The 20725-nt window shown below is 37.9% G+C and overlaps 1 protein-coding gene across 4 annotated transcripts in view; it reads left to right on the top strand.

The window, feature by feature from the left end:
• The first annotated feature begins 12709 nt into the window (after nt 1-12709).
• LOC104607642 (uncharacterized) overlaps nt 12710-20725 on the top strand; it is a 62432-nt gene continuing 54416 nt past the window's right edge. Inside the window, exons 1-2 of one of the 4 annotated variants that reach the window (XM_010273319.3) lie at nt 12821-13256; nt 14708-14947. The gene's annotated coding sequence lies outside the window, so the exon portion shown is untranslated. Of the gene's footprint in view, nt 13257-14707; nt 14948-20725 lie in introns of those variants that run through there. The other 3 variants (XM_010273318.3, XM_088899241.1, XM_088899242.1) reach the window with 3 other exon arrangements.

The following is a 20725-nucleotide window of genomic DNA, read 5'->3' as shown; positions in this document are numbered from 1 at the left end:
AGCAATACCGAGCCATCCCGTCCGAGGTCTATTTCGGATTTGGGTCGACCCAGATCGGTATATGTTGGATCGGGTCAGAACGTGTTGAACTAGTCCGGACTTGGGTCAAATTGATTTGGATTTATGTTGGGTGAAGTGTGTTTTCAAGACAAAACTAAATTTAATCAATAATTAATAGAAAATTAATGCATTAATTATAAATTATTTAATTCAAATGAAGAAAATAAAAAAAGGCTAAGGAATTAATACTAATGTCTGTAATGGTTAACCCAACGGTTATCCACAACCCAACCCAACCCATTTAAATGGGCGGGTTGGGTGACGGGTTGATCACACAACCCACCAAGTAAATGGGCGGGTTAGATACTAGGTGGGTTGGGTGGGTTCAGCGAGTTTGGTGAAAAATTGTCACCCCTAGTCACCGCCACTGCAAGTTGTAGCGGCGATTCGGTGAGTAGAAATAATAATAATATTATTAATTATAAATTATTTTTATTAATTATTTTAATATTTTTATTAAATATTAAACATTATTAATTATTTTATTAAATAGTAATTTTAATTATTTCACTAATTTTTAAAAATTATTTTATTTTTATTTGTGTAAATTATTAATTATTAATTATTTTAATATTTTTATAGTCATTAATTATTTTTTTAATTTTAATCATTTCATTTATTAATTAGTAATTAGTAATTATTAATTATTAATTATTATTTTTTTTACTTGTATTATTTCAATGTTATTTTGAGGTTAAAAATTATTTTTTATGAGATAATGCTAATTGAACTCAATATTTACAAATAATATGTTCTAGGGGTAAAATAGTAAAATCGGTAAATTTCAGATGGTAAAGGGTTGATCTAAAACAAACGAACTTATGAATTCAGAGCCTCTAAAAAGTATAAAAGCATCTATGCCTCTTTTCAAATTTCAAACACTTTCAATATCTTTTTAACTTTTCAGATTTATCAAATGCCTCCTTTACCCGGGGTAAATGCACTTACCCAGGTAAGTGTTTCTCATGCAAAGGTAAGTGCATTTACCCATGTTCTTTTATTTCCCATGCAAACAAGACAATAACTATTTTAGCCATAAAAATCCATCATTACAAGGGGCATTTTTGTCCCATTCAAGTGTCGGCAACTTTCCCTCAAGGTGGAAAAATTATTTACCCACCTAGGAGATAGGTATCACTTACCACAAGAAAATAAACTTTCCCTGGTCCCCACATAAATATGAAAAAAGAACATAATATTCTTGACCAATGGGATTCAAAATCCCATTGACCAACTTTTCTCCCTCTCAAAATCTAGAAGAAAAACGCCCTCTTAATTAAAAGAAAGATAAGGGCTTATCCTTGCGTTACAATATGCTTGCTTACATAGCCATTACCCATTTTCGCAAGCAGTTCATTATTGTGTCTTTGCACGTATAACGGTAATATAGATATTCATCATAGGCCCCCGATATCAAACATGTCTCAAATGTAAAGGAAAATAAACATGGTGAAAATTCCTATTGCTTCATTTGCAGGAATGATAGCATCAATGTACACATTATTTTCACATCTTTTACTCTTAATTTTGCTAACAATGTACACATTATTTAAGTACAAAGTCTCTATACAATAATAGAGCTAACTGCTTCTCAGGCTGTTATTGTTTTTGACAAATAAGTAGAGTTCATAATTAATAAACCCATCTTAGAACTGATGAAGCAACTCCTCCACAGGTATAACTCCCCCCCCCCCCCCCCCAAAGCTCTTATAAGCCAAGTGCTCATATTTAACCCTTACATTGGATTTATTGCCATAGGATGACCCCATTGAAGATGTTAAGAAGTTGTTAGCAACATATGTTTTTGGAACCAATACGTCTTCCTCATAGAGAGGCTCTAAAACAAGCTCCCCCATTGTCACATTAGTTTTATTTTATAGCAAACAGGAGGATGAGAGTGCAAGACTTTTGATAGAAATTTCTAAATTTATCTCATATCAACATATTGCAAAAAAAAAAAAAAAAAAAACCATCAAAAGGAAGGTTTGCACTCTTGTACTAATTCCTTAGGCTGTGTTTGGTTACAATGCAAATAAATTTGCACTGATGCAAAATCATGGCAGTGCAAATGATTTGAGTGTAAATTTTGACCTATTTTATTTCAAATTTTATCTTGTTTTATTTGATTGCAGAATAAATGAAGTAAATTAATACATAAAACAGAACAAAGTAAAATCCAAAACAAAATTAAACAAGAATTTGTATTTTTTACATTTGTACTCCCATGCATTTTATACTAATGCAAATAAAATTGCATTGCAACCAAACACGGCCTAAAGACCTTAACTTATGAATCAAGACATTATATTTATTCAAACTTTCACATTAAAGATAAGCATTTTCCATTGCACACCACTTGCCTTGGTAATCTATATAACGGATTATCTTGCACAAAAAAATGGGCCATTAGTGTGTGAAAACTTATGGTAATCGAGAAGCCTCAGCCCCTCACTTATGACAATTGAGGTCATTTAGTGGGACAATTATACCGATATAGGCCGATATACCGATAGGGGTCGATTTAAGGCCCATCTACTCCCTGAACCAGGCTAGACCATGAAACACCCCTATAGGGGCATATTGAAAAGCCACCGGTACGTATTGAAATTTTGAGCCTTGACGCATGCCGATACAAGGCGGGTATCACACACTAACATGGATCATACTTGCCCTCTCTGTAACTTAGTGGAAGAAGACACCTAAGAACTCTTCATTTAGTGTAGAATGGCCAAACAAGTCTAGCAACTTATGGACCGAATTGCCCTTGGGCCCACTTAACGTGAAGACATCACTAGCTGGTTCAAAAGGGTAGAGGGGTACACAAATGCAAAAGCATTAGGGGAAAAGATTGGCTACATCATCTGGAATATTTGGATTCTAAGGAACAAAGTGTGCTTTGAAGGAGCTTGTTTTGATGTGGTTAGCGTAATTGAAAAGATAGCTAGGGACCTATAAGATTTTCATTTTGCAAACTCAAATTTTCTTTGCCAGGAAATTTTTATACATATTTTCAAGTAATTCTACTCTTAAGGCTTCAATTGGGCCATAAAGGCTAATGAAAGATGGATATATAAAAATATACACATAAATTCCTTTAAATCGAATCAATCCACCCAAGCTTGACTAACCCAACAAGGCCTGGCCCAAGCCCGAGCCCAACTTGAATTATATTGGGTTAAGCTTGGTTTGGACCTAGGATGATAAAATTGGGCTTAACCTTGGGTTAGGCCTAAGTTGACCTTCAACTCAATCCAACCCGGCCGAGTTGCAGTCCCACTTATAGCCATAAGTTAATCAAGTGGCATAAATTATTGTTCAAGTGCTTCAATGTTTTTTATTCAACAAACTTGTAAGTGAAGAAGGTAAATTGCTGCTCAAGAAAGGAGCAAGATGACATACCAAGATTGCCTTAAGTAGTGTCAAATTAGGCTTGATAGAGTCATTTCATGTAAATAAACTCATGTGCCTGAAACAAGGGCTCTAGGAAGCTATGCTCTTTTCATATTAGACTTTACATTGGTTCCCTAATATCCATTGACCTTAGAAGGAAGATAGTTTAAGCTTAGAATTGATTTAAAATGTTTTTAATTGGAGAAAAATTCATTTTTCAATTCTTGGGTGTTGTGCTTGAGTGACTGACAATAATTCAGATTCAGTAATGTTCCCAGGAGTTGGCCTCATAAACTAAGGGGATAACCCCGGGAATCACACACCGTCCTAAAAAATCTTTGGATATGAGGGGCTCACCCTTAACTAATGAGGAGTCATTCCTTGAGTGCAGAAATTAGGGCAAAATTTTAAAATTTTTAGGTTGTGAGAAGTTGATGAGTCAACTCCAGGCTTATAATATGTTTTCTTGACCCACATTAAATTTCATGTTTTAAATGGTCAAACTAGAATTTAATGCTTTAATCTCAATCCAAGCGTTCATATTTTTGGGTAATTCTTATAAAAGCCCAGTTGAACCAAATTAGAGAGACTCTTTTGAGCTTAAAATTTACAAATAAAAAGAAAAAAAAAATAGAGGGAAGATTGAAAAAAAAAATCAAGTTGGAGCCAAAATTGTTGAACCATTCCAATAAATAATAAACTTGAAACCCTAGTCCTTTGAATCTAAGCTTATTAGTTTCAGTTGTATTGGTACATCAATTCAAACGTGCCCAACTCATTTGATCGTTTTCTATAAAGGGGCCCAACAGCATAGGCTGTTGAGACTGTTTTTGAGTTGGGCACGTTCTTGGCAGTTTACCTATTCACTCTCATGCTTTTAAGATGTAATTACTAATTTACCCATTCTTGTGGTAACATGGCATTTTCAGAAATTCTCTCAACATCATAGATTGTTGGCCCCCAACAGCTAAAGTTTTTCTATATCAACTAGCTGAGGTCTTGGTTGTTTCTTGGAGTGAAATAGTGGTATAACCCACATTGCGTCAATTGGTTTGGTGTTGTATTTTGTAAGAGGTGTAATTAGCATCATGGTTTTTGAACCGCCGTTGACCCGGATGGTCAAACCATTTGGCCCAGGAACTGTTTAGGCAATTGATTTTGTTTTATCCCAAACTCGATCCCTGGCCAAAAACCATTGAAAAAGTCAACAACCTGTTGCTTCGGGTGGTCGAACCATCGATCTGTTCAATGGTTTTTGATCATTTTTTATTTTTAATTATTTTTAATTTTTTCGCCAGAATGGGTCATCCATTCGAACAGGACAGTCGGATTGTCAACCTAGAAACCGGTGGCCAAAACGGTTCCATTTCTGGGTCATTTTTTAAAACCATGATTAGCACCATATCAACTACTTGTTGTACTATTTGGTGAAATAGTGAATTAAAACTCTTGAGGTGGTGTTCTTTAGGCAGTGCTTGGTTTGAAGGAAAAAGTAGGAAAACCTTTAAAACCTTGTACATTTCCCTTCCTTTCCTTACCTTTTCCTTCAAACCAAACATAAACCTTACACTGTGTTTAGTTTGAAGGAAAAAGTAGGGAAGGTAAGGAAACCTATAGAATTGTAAAGGTTTCCTTACCTTTCCCTACCTTTTCCTTCAAACCAAACATAGCATTAGGGAAAGATGTAAGTAGGGAAATGTTGAACCCCTATATATCTCTGAGTTCACTATCTTTCACCTTATTTTGTTTACTATTACTCTTATTTATTGCAATATACATATATTTTTGTACTATTAATTTCATAACCATATCCCTAAATTTTGAACTTAACTATAGTTGTGTGACTTGAGTTGAACACACTATTAAATCTTAGGGATTTACTAAAACCTCTATTTTGTACTTGGAGCTAGTGATACTATTGCTTTCATTTATTGCATGATTGAAGATACATTTATAATTAATCTATATTTATTGCGTTTGATTCTAATTTTCTTCACACTGTTTCATTTGTTGCATATCAAATGATATCCATTCAGTAGAATCGGTTAGGGGAGATCATCAAAAAATTCAAGAAACCCATATCACCCCCTTTTGGGTTGCACTTCAAGAAAACATGACCAACAATTCCCCATTTGCACACTAGTCTTGATTTGGTTTTTCATTTTTTGGCTAGCTATCAATAACCATAGACATGATTTAGACTACTCTTTTGTTTTGGTTGTAGAAAATAAAGTGTAAGAGCAAACCAACACCCTTTAGGAGTTAAGACCAGGGACATTAAGGCAAACCATATGAACTCGACTCACATGGAACCATAATTCGGCCATGCCCAGGTGCAATCACATACCTAGCCATGCATGACTATGATCCAAGGCAAACAAAATTGACAACAAAAATTATTATAACTTTGCCTTTACCCACCCTAAAACACTTAATTAAGATGCGTGTAGGATTGGAAGGGCATATGTCCTAGTATCAAATCTCTCACATGTATTGATTCATTATAACCAACAACATCTCATTTAACAAGGAGATTTTTTGTGGTAGGCAAACATCCTCTATCCCAAAAATAAACAAAACATACTTTCACCGTTAGGAAGGGCCCAAAGTACTATTAGGGAAAGAAGTTCAACTAGAGTTTAAAGACTTAGGAAAGGTTTTAGTACAACTACAAAACAACCATTAATAAAAGAGGATCTTCCACCTTATCCCCTCATCCCGGCGCAATTTGTGTAGCTAAATCTTGTTTGCCCGAGGGTCTTGGGCCGCTTCTGTAGGGTGCTTCTTCATCAACATCTTCATATGGGCCGCTTCAACCTCGACCCGTTGTTTGGCAGCCACCTCCTTCGGCGGATGCCGAGGCATGCTCCCAAAAGCTCCTTCGTGGAAGCTCTCTTCGATGCCATGGCCTCCAATAGCTTCACCTTTTTAATGTCGTATGTTTCTGCCAACAAGAGAAAGAAACAAGTTAGAAGAACGACAATGAAATCCAAGTAATGACGCAACAAGTAGACAATAGGAGTGTTCATACCAAGGGAGGGGGGTAGGACTAAGGCAGGCCATCACCAAGGCCTCCTCCTCCTTCACCAAGGGTCCAACATGAATCGTCCCGCCCAGTCGAAGTCAATTCATCATGTCCTTCTCCTCATTGTTGTTGCAGGGCACGATCCTCTCAGCCAGAGTATCTAGGTTCCCCCAACTGGACCAAAAGGACCAACCCTAGGGGCAACTAATAAAGAAGAATTTCAATTTCTTCTTCCAATTATGGATAGACAATGTGTTGTCCACCACCTTTCCCCATCGGCCTTGGAAATCCCACAAGCCTTCCTCGTCGGGGTGCTTTTTCAACGTGAACAAACTCCGAAATATGTTCAGAATCACAAACACACCTCGAAGATGGGCCATCACCAACATAGCCACTATTGTCCTAATGGCATTGTGAGCGAATTGGCTAAGGGTAAGGTTATAGTGGTTCAAGATCTTGAGGATTAGAGGGTGCAGGGGAAAACACAACCCATAGTGAAGGAAATGCTCATGGACGCACACCTCCCCTTTAGGAGCAAGCCACAACTAGTCACCAACGTAGAGGACTCTAATCCTATAGCCCCCCGGAATGTAGTACTTCTCGGCCAAAGCCCTAACTTTCTCCTTACCGAGAATGCTATCTAGGCCAGAGTGAGGATAACGCCCCAATGTCATCCCTCGACACATAGCCTCGGTCATGGGTCCCTCGGTCTTTTCCATGTCTACTACTTCAAGAAACGCTAGAGCATTCCCTATGGCATTGGCCCTCGGCTGCGTGGAGCCAATATACTCATTTGCATAGTCCACACTCTACTGGTCACGCTCGGCCTCATGAGACGTGGCCCTCTCCCTCAACACCTGGATGTTGGACGTCTGAGAGGAGCTCTCGGAGTCATTACTATCACTCTCATTGTCATTGGGAGTGTTGCTAGGAGCACTTTAGTCAGGAAGTTCGTAAACTTCGGGACCTAAATCCGAGGTCGACATATTGAGGGAAGAGGTTCTTTACCTAAGAGTTGTTTGTGAAAAGAAGTCTAAGGAACTGGTTGTGGAAAACTGAGGTGTCCTCAGTAGCTCCAAGACTGAAGGTTTTGAGCAAATGGTGAAGTCTTGCTCAATCAACCTCCCTATTTAAAGGAAAATGTATGGCCCACATTCAATTGATCCAATGACCGCGGATCGACCGACCTAACATCCCAAACCGATGGGCTCCACGTGGCACCGACCTTGGGAGACGAAACGATGCCAAGGGATGGGGCCGGTTCACCCATCAACTATGGCTCACAAATGTGCCGAACTGAACCCCCCGCGTCGTCTCGTGTTCAGCCTTAATTAGTCGACCATAGCACTCGTCCCGTGTATGGACCTACGAAGGATGACATCAGCATCCGTACGGGGCACGGGCAATGCACGCGGGTATCCTACACCCGTATGGGCCACGATCACACACCCTCAGCCCGTCTTTTATTAACCCAAAGGATGAACGGAGGAGCAAGCGTCATAGAGCCGCTAAGGAAAGTTCCACAGTCGAGGCCTACGCCTCCACGCGAATCTACTATACTATCTTCAGTCGAAGCCGATGCCTAGACACAACTCGCTAACTAACCTCGATCACTACGACCTCGAGAGTGGGGCAAATAATGTAGGGGTATTTGGTCGACCTATGGATCTTGACATGGGTCGTCGGCCGAATGCATCCTGACCATCTTGTGGATCCTGACACTTGGCGTCAGTCGGGTGCATCCTGACCATCCATCATCAACCACTACCAACCATCGCCACCTGCTCCCAACTACCCCTCTTCTAAGACAACTCTAGCTATAAAAGGGGCTCCTACATTTAGGTAAAGACTTAAGCTCTAAGTTTCCTCACTTGCTTGGTCCGACCCCTCACAACTATTAGCTAACTTGACCGTTAGAGTCTTCACCCTTGGGATAACTCCCAGGGCCTCTGACGTCTTCTTTCTCTTAGCAAGTTGGACCCATTAGCCTCAGACACTAAAATTACATTATTACCCTCAGCTCCTCATTTGACATCAACAAAAATCATGGTTAAAAATGTACTGTAAAGAAAAATATATCCCCAAGTCTAAGGTGCATTTGATTTTGATTCTAATCACTCAACGCAAATAAAATAATCAACTTTGGACATACCATCTGTAGTGATTCCAATAACTCGAATCATGGTGTTCTATTTTAGTAATTTCTAGCTTCTTTACATTCCGACCACTCAATCTAAATAAAATAATCAACTTTGGACATGCCATTTGTAGTGATTCCAATAACTCAAATCATGGTGTTCCATTTTAGTAATTTCTTGCTTCTTTACACTAAATCAATTTTAGTAGGATTAATAAAATGCTATTAGAGTTGCTTAGTAATTAAGAGTCCTTATTTTAGTTAAGGGAGCAATTAAGGCATCATTCGCTTTTCGGTAAGTTATTTACCCAAGTAAATGCAATTACCTAGGTAAGTTTTTCCTAGGAAACACTTATCCAGGTAAGTGCATTTATCCATGTTCTTTTATGTCCCAGGTAAATAAGACAATGACTATTTTATCCATAGAAATCCATTATTAAAAAGGGCATTTTTGTCCATTCAAGTATTGGCAACTTTCCCCCTATGTGGGAAAGTTATTTACCCACCTAGGAGATGGGTATCACTTTTCTGGGTAAGTGAAAGATAGGAAAATAAACTTCCCTGGTCCCCACATAAAGCTGAAAAAAAAACATGGGATTCTTGGTCAATGGGAACCAAAATCCCATTGACCAACTTCCCCCCCCCCTCCAAATCCAAAAAAAGAACGCCCCTAAATCTTACTTTGGGTAAGGTAAGGTTATGGATTTGGAACCCAATAGGTCTCTCTATTCATATTTGCTGATATAAACATTATATATACTAGGTTAATAACTTTAAAATTCAATTGATTGGATATTTTTAGTGTAATATAAGCATGATATTCCTTTAGTACCATAACTTTGTTCCCATAATATTTTAACTATATAATGCAGATGGTTGCCTTGGCTTCACATCTAGACCACCATGTGAAAAATTTAGGGCCTGTTTGGCGCATTTTTTGAAAAGATCTTCTTATAGCTCTGACAATCAAAAGACGCATTGAGCTTTTGACATAAGATTTATGCAGCCCAAAAACAGTTTGGCAGACGTGCGTCTGTCCACGTCTTTCCGCACAAGATTAAAACGCAAAAGACGCGGGCTTCTCACGTCTTTTTGGCGCACTGTCTTTTGGCGGCTAGATCTTTCGCGAGCCAAACGGGAATAGACCGAAAACCAGTCTTCCCAACTTATAAACAACTGAAAGACCATTCGGAAAGACATGCCAAATAGGCCCTTATTTTACATATTTTCGTCTATTTGCTTATGTAACTCAACCAATGTACATTAATGATAAAAGCTAGTTAACTCTAATTGACTAATCAAAGTAAGAGGGGACATATTTTCTTTAAAGCAAAAAATAAAAAGGGCGAAGAAAACTCGAAACTAGCCCGAATCAATCCCATTCCACCCCAATCTCATCAATTTGGGTTAGGAAGGGCTAGTGTTGGGAGTTCAACAACTCAGTTGGTCAAGTTTGACTTAAACCTAAACTAACCTTTCCTAGCCTATACTCCTAATTTGAGTAACTTATGAATTATTTATAGGTTTTATCTTAGTTCTAAAGTAATTAGGAGTTGTGTTGGGTTAGTTGTTTTGTCCAAATTGCAGTCAGCTCTATAAATGAAATCATTATAATTGAAAAAAAGGAGGGCTGATTTTTTTAGAAGCCCACATTCAATCATCAACGAGAAAGATACAATATTGCAATTCCTCAGTTGTTGTGGATGCTTATAAGTTAGTGGTTCAGAATTAGCCACCAACAGAAGCTCAACAAATAGTTTTTGCATCACCTTCAATTATCATGTGTGAAATCTGAAGCTCATGTGCCATCTTGAGACCCTCGAAAAATGCATGGGCTTCTGCTATTGAGATCCTCAAGCTGATATGATGAATAAAAGTTTGCTTTAGTAAATTTAAGCTATAATAAGTATTCCCCCCTTTTTCTCTCACTTATTCTTCTAGCCAATCTATCGAGTTGTACACTCTAATAGCCAGAATTCTTTATTTTCTTTTTAATCTCTTGTTCATTCTTTGGTGAATGGGCTGTTTACTTCTTTGTATTTAATCACTCAAATCACCTACTACCCTACAAAGCCTAATATAAAAGTTTAAAACTTGGATTGGACTGTGTTGCTACTATTTGATCTATTTTTTGTTGATTAAGGAAGCAAGCAAATACACTGATCTAGCTGCCCATTATGCTAAAATCAAAATTTCAACCAAAATTGTTTATATAGTATAAAAAATCTAAATATTGATCAATGTACATCCGTTTAATGTCAAGTAGGGGTATCGAACAGAATTCAAATATCTGATTTCGAATTTGAAATCTAATGTAATTGAATGGAATTCGAATATGTATTGATTTGATTCGATGATAATCATAATGAAAATAATATAATATTATATATATTATTTACAAATGTCTTAATATTTTTATAAAAGAAAGACGTGTTTTAAGAGACTTTTGTTTATTATAAAAAACTAAAGACATCCCCAAAAATCAAAACAACAAATAACAATTAAATCCCTAGGAGTGGAACTATTGCAGACTTCATTAAAATGAGCATGATTAATAAGCCAATTTGCAGCCATATTCCTTTCTCTGAAGACATGGCGATAATCCACCTTTCCTTCAAGCCTCTCAAATAGCACCTTGCAGCCTTCAATAAGCAACTTCACTCTCCACGTGGGGTTAGTAGCACTCTTCAGACAGTCGATCACCAGCTTAGAATCACTTTCAATGACAATGGACCTTTAGGAAAATTAAGAGCAATATTGTGGGCTTCCCATGCAGCCTAGGTCCTGCCACATTGATAGTAGAAATGCCTAATTTATAAGCCTTGAAGTCCAATATTCGGCCCATATGGTCTCTAGCTATACAAACTATCGAACAACTACCACAAGAGGCATCAAAGTTGACTTTAATGACCTCTAATCCAGGACTTGACCATCTAATAGGAATAATTTCTCGTCTCCTCTGATTGATCACATCCCTTTCCTCACTAACTTGGATCTCAGCCCAGGAATTTCACACTCTCTCAATAATAACGGGAGGAGCCAAATTTCTTTTGTTAAAAACTCTATTATTAATAACTTTGCTCAATCTCATCTCCCTCATTTCCCTCCCTCTCTCTATCATTCATTCTCTCTTTTCTTTTACTGATCACCTTCCCTATACTGTCTACAACTACTGATTTTTATAACAGTTCCAAAAGAATGAATAGCACAAAGAGAAGGTGAAGAAGATTATGTATTGGTGAAACAAGAGCGCTTCACAGTTCGACTTATGTTAGTTGGAACTATCGTCCATTGGTTTTATGGTAATCGAAAGCATTTGTAGAAATCTCTCTCTCTCTCTACATAACTAGCAGCTAGTGACAAAAAAACTTAGTTGTTTGCTTGTTCTAGATTTTATTAGGTCATTTATTTTTATTTTCCTCATATTCTTTGTCTTTCTTTGTTGTTTACATAAACATGACTGTATTCGTAGTTCAAAGGGAACAAGAGGGCTCATTGTTTGGTTTGATTTCACGATTTAGGGTAAATTGGTTGAATTCAAATTAATGAATTATTTGATTATCTAATCGAATTCAAATTTAGTCTTTATTTTTAAATATATATCAACTATTGAATTGAATCCAAATCACCACTTCTATAATCAAATTTGAATTCAGATATGACATGATTCAATTAGAATTAGCTTTACTTACAAGCTTAGTGTGAACGCCCAACATTTGAGGGTGTTTTAGTTATTTACAAAACAACCTTCATTCAGGGGAATTTTGGATAATTAAAACATTCCAATTATCCCAAAATTGGATGGTGATTTTGGGGTATATAGATGAGCATAGAGTTGCCATAAAAGTGTTGTATCAAAATTCCCCTCTCTCAAAAACAAAACTATCTTGGATAATTAAATTATTCCAATTATCCAAAACTTGGATATTTGGGTGGAGATTTTAGGGTATATGGATGAACATAGGCTTACATAAAAGCGTTACATCCTAGCACCCCTCTTTCAAAAATAAAATATTTTGGTCATTAAAACATTTTAATTATCCAAAAATTGGATGAAGATTTTAGGGTATATAAATGAACAATGGGTGGAGATTTTAGGGCATCTAGGTGAACATGGAGATTTTAGGGTACATGGATGAAGTGAGAGACTGAGAGTTGTCCAAAAGCGTTGCATCCTATATAACTTCCCTTTTAAAAATAAAATAACCAGAATCTGAATCCAAGATCATGTTACGGGGCCCGGACTTGCACGCATTAATCTTGCCTCAAGACTCAAGAGAAGTCTCGAGCATATAATAGGGTCCAGGCCAGGGATTTACCGGTGCGGACCCGACAAGTTGACCACGGGAAAGCAGGCACAGAGGGTTCCTCTTCCTGGCTGTGGAATAGATTCAGCACTCGCTGTTTGAAGGATAAGAAGCGTCTTCTACCGTTTGCAGAAATTCGGAAGAAACCCAGAACACAGAAGGGTCTCTTTCTCATAAGCACAGACGCGCGTACGCTTAACCCTGGTACTCATATTCCGGTACTCGCCAGGATCTCAGTGGTAACGGCAGACAATAGCTTTCGGAGATGTTGCTGATCTGTGGGGATGGCTTGCCTGATCAATTTGGCGTAATCTATAACGAATCCATATAAAAAGGGGTCTGTAAATTTTAAACCTTCTATTTGTTTTTTTTTTTTCGTTGAAATTGGGTTTTCTATACTAATTCACGAGTTCCCAGTGGCAACTCGTGTGATTTTTATTTGTTGTAAATCAATTTTAGGATTCTGGGTTGCTTCTTTTTCTTTCTTCTTCTAGTTTCCCACTAGTTTCCACTGTTGTACTCACTGTTTTGCTTCATTCTAATCAAGCTAATTAGGTTTTTTATTTTCAACCTTGTAATTTAGATTATTCTTTTATTTAAACAATTGTCCTGACTTTGGAGTTTTGGATTTTTAATTTTGTTTTCTGTTTTCTGTTTTCTTTTTTGTGGTGGTCTTGCGCGGGTTTTGGGGGCGGGGGCGGGGATTTGATTTTTTCCTTTTTTTTTTTTGTTTCACCCAAAGTCCTATAACCAAGGGAACCTTTTCTTTTTTCTCGTAACTGAGATTAGATTTTTTTTCTGTTTTTTTTGTTACAGATGCATATCACTATTTTCTTTAGGACTTTAATCTACATTATTTATTTTTTGTTTTCAAAATTTCATGATGATTATGTTATCTTTTTTTTTGCGGTTTTAGAAATTTACATTTTTTCTCACATAACTGATCCTGGAATTATAAAGTGAGGTTAATTTGTTATTGAAGGAGAGAAGTTGATTCTCGAGATAAAAAGGAAAAAAAAAAGGCACAAACCTATTGATTTGGTGTTTAGAGTCCAAATAAAACAATTTAGACAGAGAGATTCTCTCCCATTTTATGTTTAGGAAGTAAAATAAACAGAATGGAAGTAAAAATAATTGCATGAACTTAGTGCAAACTCTAAGTAGAATGAGTTGATTGTTTTGTTTTAACCCCAGTTCAATCACATGAATTCCACCTTTATTGTGATTCAACTGGACTGACGTGAATCCCTGTCAAGTGACTCAAGTCCTTCAATAAAAAAACTCACAGGGGTACCTATCATTCAATTCAAACCATGCTTTGGCTTATCTAATTTCAGGTTTAGATTGCTGATGGCAAAAGGTTCTACTATGGACAGTTGGTTCCTCCTTTGAGAGAGGAAAAAGAATGACTTACATTTTAAACTCATTGAGAATGGAAACCCAATGGAATAGAAAGCCTACTTCTCTCATGACCTCCAAGGCTACAACCCACTGTGTTCCTCCACGGTGTGGTTGCTTTGTCATGAATGAGCTCCTGCCATGATCAAAGCATTCTGGAAGGAGTAATGGAGTTGAAGGTTTTAGGGGAAGGTGGTCAAAGTGGATTTGTGCACAAATTGCTTGGAGTTTAGGCGAGGTGAGCAATAAAAAGCGCTAGTCACCTAGGTGTCGCCTTGACAACTATGCTCTCTAAGCATGATTAATTGAAGATAGAAGTGCTTAGTAATGCAAACTAGACAGGATTTCTTGATGATAGGAGATTTACGTTGGATTTTTGTGCATTTGTAGGAGGGAATATGATGTCTTGGAAAAGCAAGAAGCAGTTGCGCAGTCGGTTGTTGCTTGTTCAAGTGCAGAGGCAGAATGCAAGTCCATGACATGTGGGCTCTCAGAGTCTCTTTGTCTAAGGCCCTTACTTGGAGAGTTGGGAAATTAGTGGGAGATGTCATTAATACTATATTGTAACAAGGCAGCTATTAACATCACCCTTGATATACGGTTTAGCATGACCACACCAAGCATATTGAGGTGGGTTATCATTTTGTTAGTGAGGTGTTGTTAGGAGATGTTTGCCTACTCTATTTGCAAACTGATCAGCAATTAGTATATTTACCAAGGTGGGTTCCTTGGTTGAAGTTGTAGACTGCATTGTAAGTAGGGAATACTTGACATCTATTGATTCTATTCCCAATTTGAGGGAGAGTGATGATGGGCTAGGCTTCTTTTATTCTTTATTTATTTTTTGTTATTTATGGGCTAATGTGTTATGGGGTGCATGGGTCAATATCATATTATTAGTTGCCTCCTCCTTAAGGGCATAGGTGTAATTTACCTTTTTATTGCTCTCTTAATATAAATGACAATGGGGGAGTTTTAGAGCCTCGCAATCTGATTGTGCAATATCTTTCTTCTCTTTTCTTCCTCTTCAATTCTAGTCTTAGTTTTTCTTCCTTTCTTCTTTTATTTTGCATTTTCTTGAATAATTTCTAGTGTGAGTTAAGCTTACTCTGTTAAAGGTTATCTTCTTTCTTTGGTTGGCAATCAAAGGTAAATTATTGATGATTGATGTCCTTAGATCCAAAGGGATGATCATTATAAGTAGATGCTATCTGTGTTGAGATGCAGAGGAGTCCATTCAGCATTTGCTCACTCATTGCTGCTTCTCATTGATGTCCTTAGATCCAAAGGGATGATCATTGAAGGGCTTTCTTTGCTGATATTCAAGGATTATTTTCTTCTTGGAAGTTGAAGGCCTTCATCAAGTGAGATAAATTTTTATGGAAAATGGTCCCTCTTGCTACCTGCTCGGGTATTTGGAGAGAATGTACAATAGATCATTTCAAAACCAGTTGGCTGTGGCGGTGGTGGTGGTGGTGCTTGCTTGAATTGAGAGGTTATTAATAAAGATAGTGTTTGGCATTGATGCCATTTTCTGAGAAAATGGTGCCATGTAGGCGCCACATCAGAGAAAGCAATGCTTCAAACGACATCCTCTTGTTTGGTATCGTTTTTCTAGAAAAAACATTGCTCCAAACCATGCCTTGGAAATCGGGAAAGTGTGGTTTGGAGCAACACCAAATTCAATGTTTTATGAGAAAATGGTGCGTTGCTGCCAGCGGTGCAATGATGTGGCATCAATATGGCATCATCTTGGATGTTGGATAATATAGACCATGTTGAAAACGTTGCAGCCAGCACTGGTACCAAACAAAACCAGTTCTGTTTTCTCAGAAAATATTCTATGTGGCAGCACTGGTTCCAAACAAAAAGTAAGCACCGTTTTCTCTTACATCTCCACATGCCCAGCACCGTTTTTCTCAGAAAACGGTGCGATGTTCCCAGCACCGATGCCAAACACCTACAAAGAGGATCTCCTAAGTGGGGGTGGTTTTTGGGAGTCCGGATCACCTGCCAACAAAACATGTTCCAACCCTCTACCAACGTGACCTTATACCACACATCTCATATATGGCGGGTCTCTGTCTCATGGTGAGATATGCGGTGTTAGATGAAGTTGGTAGAGGGTTGGAATGTGTTTTTGGAATTCAAATGCAACCACGTTCAAAATCATTGGGGTAGTACTCTTTGGGATGATTGTTATATTGTATGCTTTTATTGTAGATTTAGAGACCATGCTTGGCTCTTTGTACTTCTGGGTATTCGAGTGGGATACCTTGCCTTTGACATGTTTCTTGGGAGGAGTAACATGAAGCTTCGAGTGATAGGTGTATTAAATACCCCTAAATAAAGGGGGAATTGATCAATGGCCAATTCTGTAATTGATAAATAGGAATTGCTAGTTGTACCTCATGAAAAAGACTTATTTGTGGAACTATTTCATATTTTTAGAAAGAAAATCTTTTCAAATAAACCAATAAGGCATGGTTGGTTCTATTGTTGCATATATAGGCTTAAGGTAAAGGCATAAAGGCATAATTGTTGAGGCAAATAGGGGCTAAATGACTTAAAACTAGCTTGATAGCCTAGCCTTTGCACATGTGAAGTCCAATAAGGAACCCATTATTTGCCTGGAGCAATACCTAAGAATCTATCAACCAAGTAGTGACCAAGAAAATCTAGTTGGTCTTTTAGTGAAGATATTAACTACTAGGTAGTTGCTCTTCCAGTTGGTCTCCCCCTCAAGTTGGAGCATATATATCATATGGTTCTAGCTTGTTACAAAAAGAGTCCATCCTTGACTGACCTAGGCTTTTGGTGAAGATATTAGCTACTTGGTCTTCTGATTTGATATATGGTGTGACAATATCCCCACTTGTTACTTCTTCTCTCGCAAAATGGCAGTCAACTTTGATATGTTTTGTTCTTTTTCATGAAACATTGGATTTGAAGCAATATGTGTAGCGACTTGGTTGTCACAAAATAGTTGGATGAGTTTGCTAATTGGAATGCAGGGGAGGAAAAGAGAGAACATAGGATAAATTGGGAAATAGTGTGCAGGGATAAGAATGTAGGGGGTTTGGGAAGGCCATTAATGCAATTTTACCTTTGTTCCTTCCTACCATTAGATACGACCTTTGTAGCGGTAACAATGTTAAATTTTGGGAACACATTTGGCTGGGAGACTCCCCTTTGAAGGACTAATTTCCCTCTTTCTTTGCCCTCTCAAGCTTTAAAAATGAGTCCGTCTCTAAGTTTCTTGTCCAATCTGCACCTTCACTTAATGGGGTTAATTGGGATTTGGGACTTGGGTTTCTGGAGGGGTATTTGAGACTTAGAACTTCAGTGTCTTCTTAGCTTCTTACAGTTGTTGGAAGGAGTTTTCATTTAACCTTCAAGGCCTGATAGCTGAGTTTGGCCTTGTACCCCATTGGGGTCCTTTTCATGTGCATCTTTCTTTAAAACTTTGCTACAAACATCCTATAGTGGTCTGCTTCCTTTTCCAGCGAAAGATGTGTGTTGCTAAGCTATTTCACCTACGATTGTTGCCTTTTGTTGGGAAGTTGCCCATGGAAAGATGAAAGAAAGCGGCCAAATTGGTGTTTATTCCCTCATTGGTGTGTATTATGTAAGGCTGATGGTGAGAGTTTCTTTCACCTTTTTAACTCTTGTTCCTTCACTACTTCTATTTGGGATTGGTGCCTTTCTCTTTTTGGGTGCAGGTGGAATCCTCCGGTGGATGTTCAAAGCTTATTTGACACAAATACCTTTGGATGACCAACAAAGAGAGGGAGGTTAATGTGGAGTTGCATTAGAGCTGCTGTTATCTAGACTGTTTGGGAAGAAATAAATGCAAGAATCTTCTCAGAGAAAGAAAGGGATAAAAGTGATATCTTTGAAACAACCAAGATTAAAGTGGTGCATTGGCTGAAATCCTTGGCAACCTTCTCTCATGTGTCAACAAATGATCTAACAAGAAGTTGGAAGGAAGTAGCAAATTCTACAGTCCATAAGATAATTATCAAACACACTTGGTTGCCACTGAATAGAGGTTTATTCAGCTAAATTTTGATGGTAGCAGCTTGGGGAATCCTGGACCTTAAGGTATTGGAGGTATTTTTAGAGACGAGGAGGGTAAATTCATTGCTTTGTTCTCAGGGCCAGTTGGAGAAGGAGACTCCTTGAGAGCAGAAGTGTTAGTAGTAGTGGAAGGCATTCAAAGGGCAAAGCTAATGAACATTCAAAAGCTATTTGTTGAAGGAGACTCTAAACTGGTGATTAGTAGGTTACAAGATGGGGGTTTGAATTGTGGCTTTTTAACAATGAAAGGAAGAAGATCGGGCGACTAACCAGAGATTTGGAAATAATTGCTGGGTGGGTTAAGAGATCTGCTAATTTTGTAGTAGATGCCTTAGCCAAACAAGGGGTGGAGAGAGACTCATTATTCTTGGCACAATTGTAAGGGATCTGGCTATATTTGGGGAGAGATAAGAGGTTTTATCTCTCACAACCTATTTGCATTTAATGTATTGTACCATCTTTCTTAATTAATAAAATGTTGAGTTATTGATAAAAAAAAGGAAATGCTTTAACCGGATCAATTCATAGGTAGCATGAGCCATTGCCCTATACTCACTACCCAATTAGCATCTGAATATCCCTCTAGAGATAAGTCTCCCCCTTTCTTATACAATAACTTATGACCCGGAGCACCCTTTAAATATCTCACTCTTACAACACCATCCCAATGAGTAGTTGTGGGATTTTGCATGATTTGACTGAGAATTGCAACATTGAATGTGATGTCGTGTCTAGTGATAGTAAGGTAGATTAGCTTACCTACAAGGCTACAAGTCTCCTATACTTTGCTGGATCATCTAATGGCTTCCCCTGACTATCAATCATCTTCATGTTGGGATCCATAGGACTTTCCACTAGTTTGAATCCCAACAACCTGGCTTCCTTTATCATATCTAGAACATATTTTCTGAGAGGGAGATTCCCCATGTAGAGAGACTGGGCCAAATGGGCCATAGTACTTGTTTATGTTTAAAGTAGCATCATGTTTACATTTTATGTGTTAATGGGCCTGTTAACTTGTTTTGTGTTTCTTTTAAGTTATTTAAGTGCTGGCCACCCACTTAAGGGCAGAGGTGTAATTAGTCATAGTTAAGTGAGTTTAATTAAAGATTAAGAAAGAGAGAGAGAGGAGGAAACCATCAAACTCTCTTCCCCAATTCTCCTTTATCTTGTTCTTCTCCATCTTATTTTTCCTTCTACTGTAATCACCTCTTTTTATTGCTATAATCAGGTTAAATTATCAGATTTGAAGGACCGTTTTACATCTTGGTATTAGAGCAGTTTTTTCCCTCTTCCTTTTTTTTTTTTTTTCTTTTCTTTTCCCATACACCCTTCAATTAGAAGAGTGTTTTGCCTAGTTGGTAGAGGGTTTGGAGAGTTAAAGTCTGGCCGAATAGTGTCAAGAAGTGGAGCTGTTATTTTTCTGTCCAAAACCCTAGCCGACTAGAGGGATTTCAAGTTACAGGATAAGGAGAAGGATTGGGTATGTCACTTAGGGCTTGGGAGGTCTCTTTTAATCCCTAGAAGGGGGCGGTTGAGGTTTGAAGAAGGTTGGGAAGCTCTGGTAGGAGCGACCTCCTTTTCTCTCTTTCATCCATTGAGTCGGGTGCAATGAAACCTTAGTTTTTGAACTTTTTGGTTTTGAGCTGACTTTAGTTAGGTCCATAAAGAGTGAAAAACCAGTTTTTCAATTTTCGTTTGATTAATGAAGCAATCTGGAAGTGAAACGAAGCAGATTCCGGTATTCGGGGTTGGACTGATAGATTCCTTTTTGAGTGGAGTGACTACAATTAAACTAGATGGAACCAATTATCTAGCCTAGGCACAATATCGGATTTATGTTTGTAGTAGAGGTAAACTGGAGTATCTCACAGGCAGTAAGGAGAAACTTGCATGGGTGGACCCTACGTATGAGAAATGGATGCAGGAGAACTACCTAGTGATTGGGTGGTTAGTCAACTCTATGCAGCCCCACATAAGCCAACATTACCTCTGGATGACTTCTGCCAAGGAGATTTGAGACATTGTCACTGAAACATATGCACAAAAAGTTGAATGTTGCGAGAGCCTATAAGTTGAAGAGTGATGTGAACAATCTGAGACAGGGGAGAAGAGTGTAGCAGTTTACTTCATGTTGAAATCATTGTGGTAGGAGATTGATGTTATGGAGACAGTTATGGGAGAGCACGAAGGGTGTAGAGACATTTAGAAAATTGGTAGAACGAAATAGGGTGTTTGAGTTTCTTATAGCACTCAACCTTGAGTTCGACATTACTAGGTAGAATATTGTGGCCATGGATGAAGTCACCCTTTCTCAAGCATATTCTA

This window comes from Nelumbo nucifera, chromosome 2 (assembly GCF_055504915.1).
Source record: "Nelumbo nucifera cultivar China Antique chromosome 2, China Antique-T2T, whole genome shotgun sequence".
Lineage (NCBI taxonomy): Eukaryota > Viridiplantae > Streptophyta > Magnoliopsida > Proteales > Nelumbonaceae > Nelumbo > Nelumbo nucifera.
This window is presented reverse-complemented; position numbering and strand designations above follow the sequence as displayed.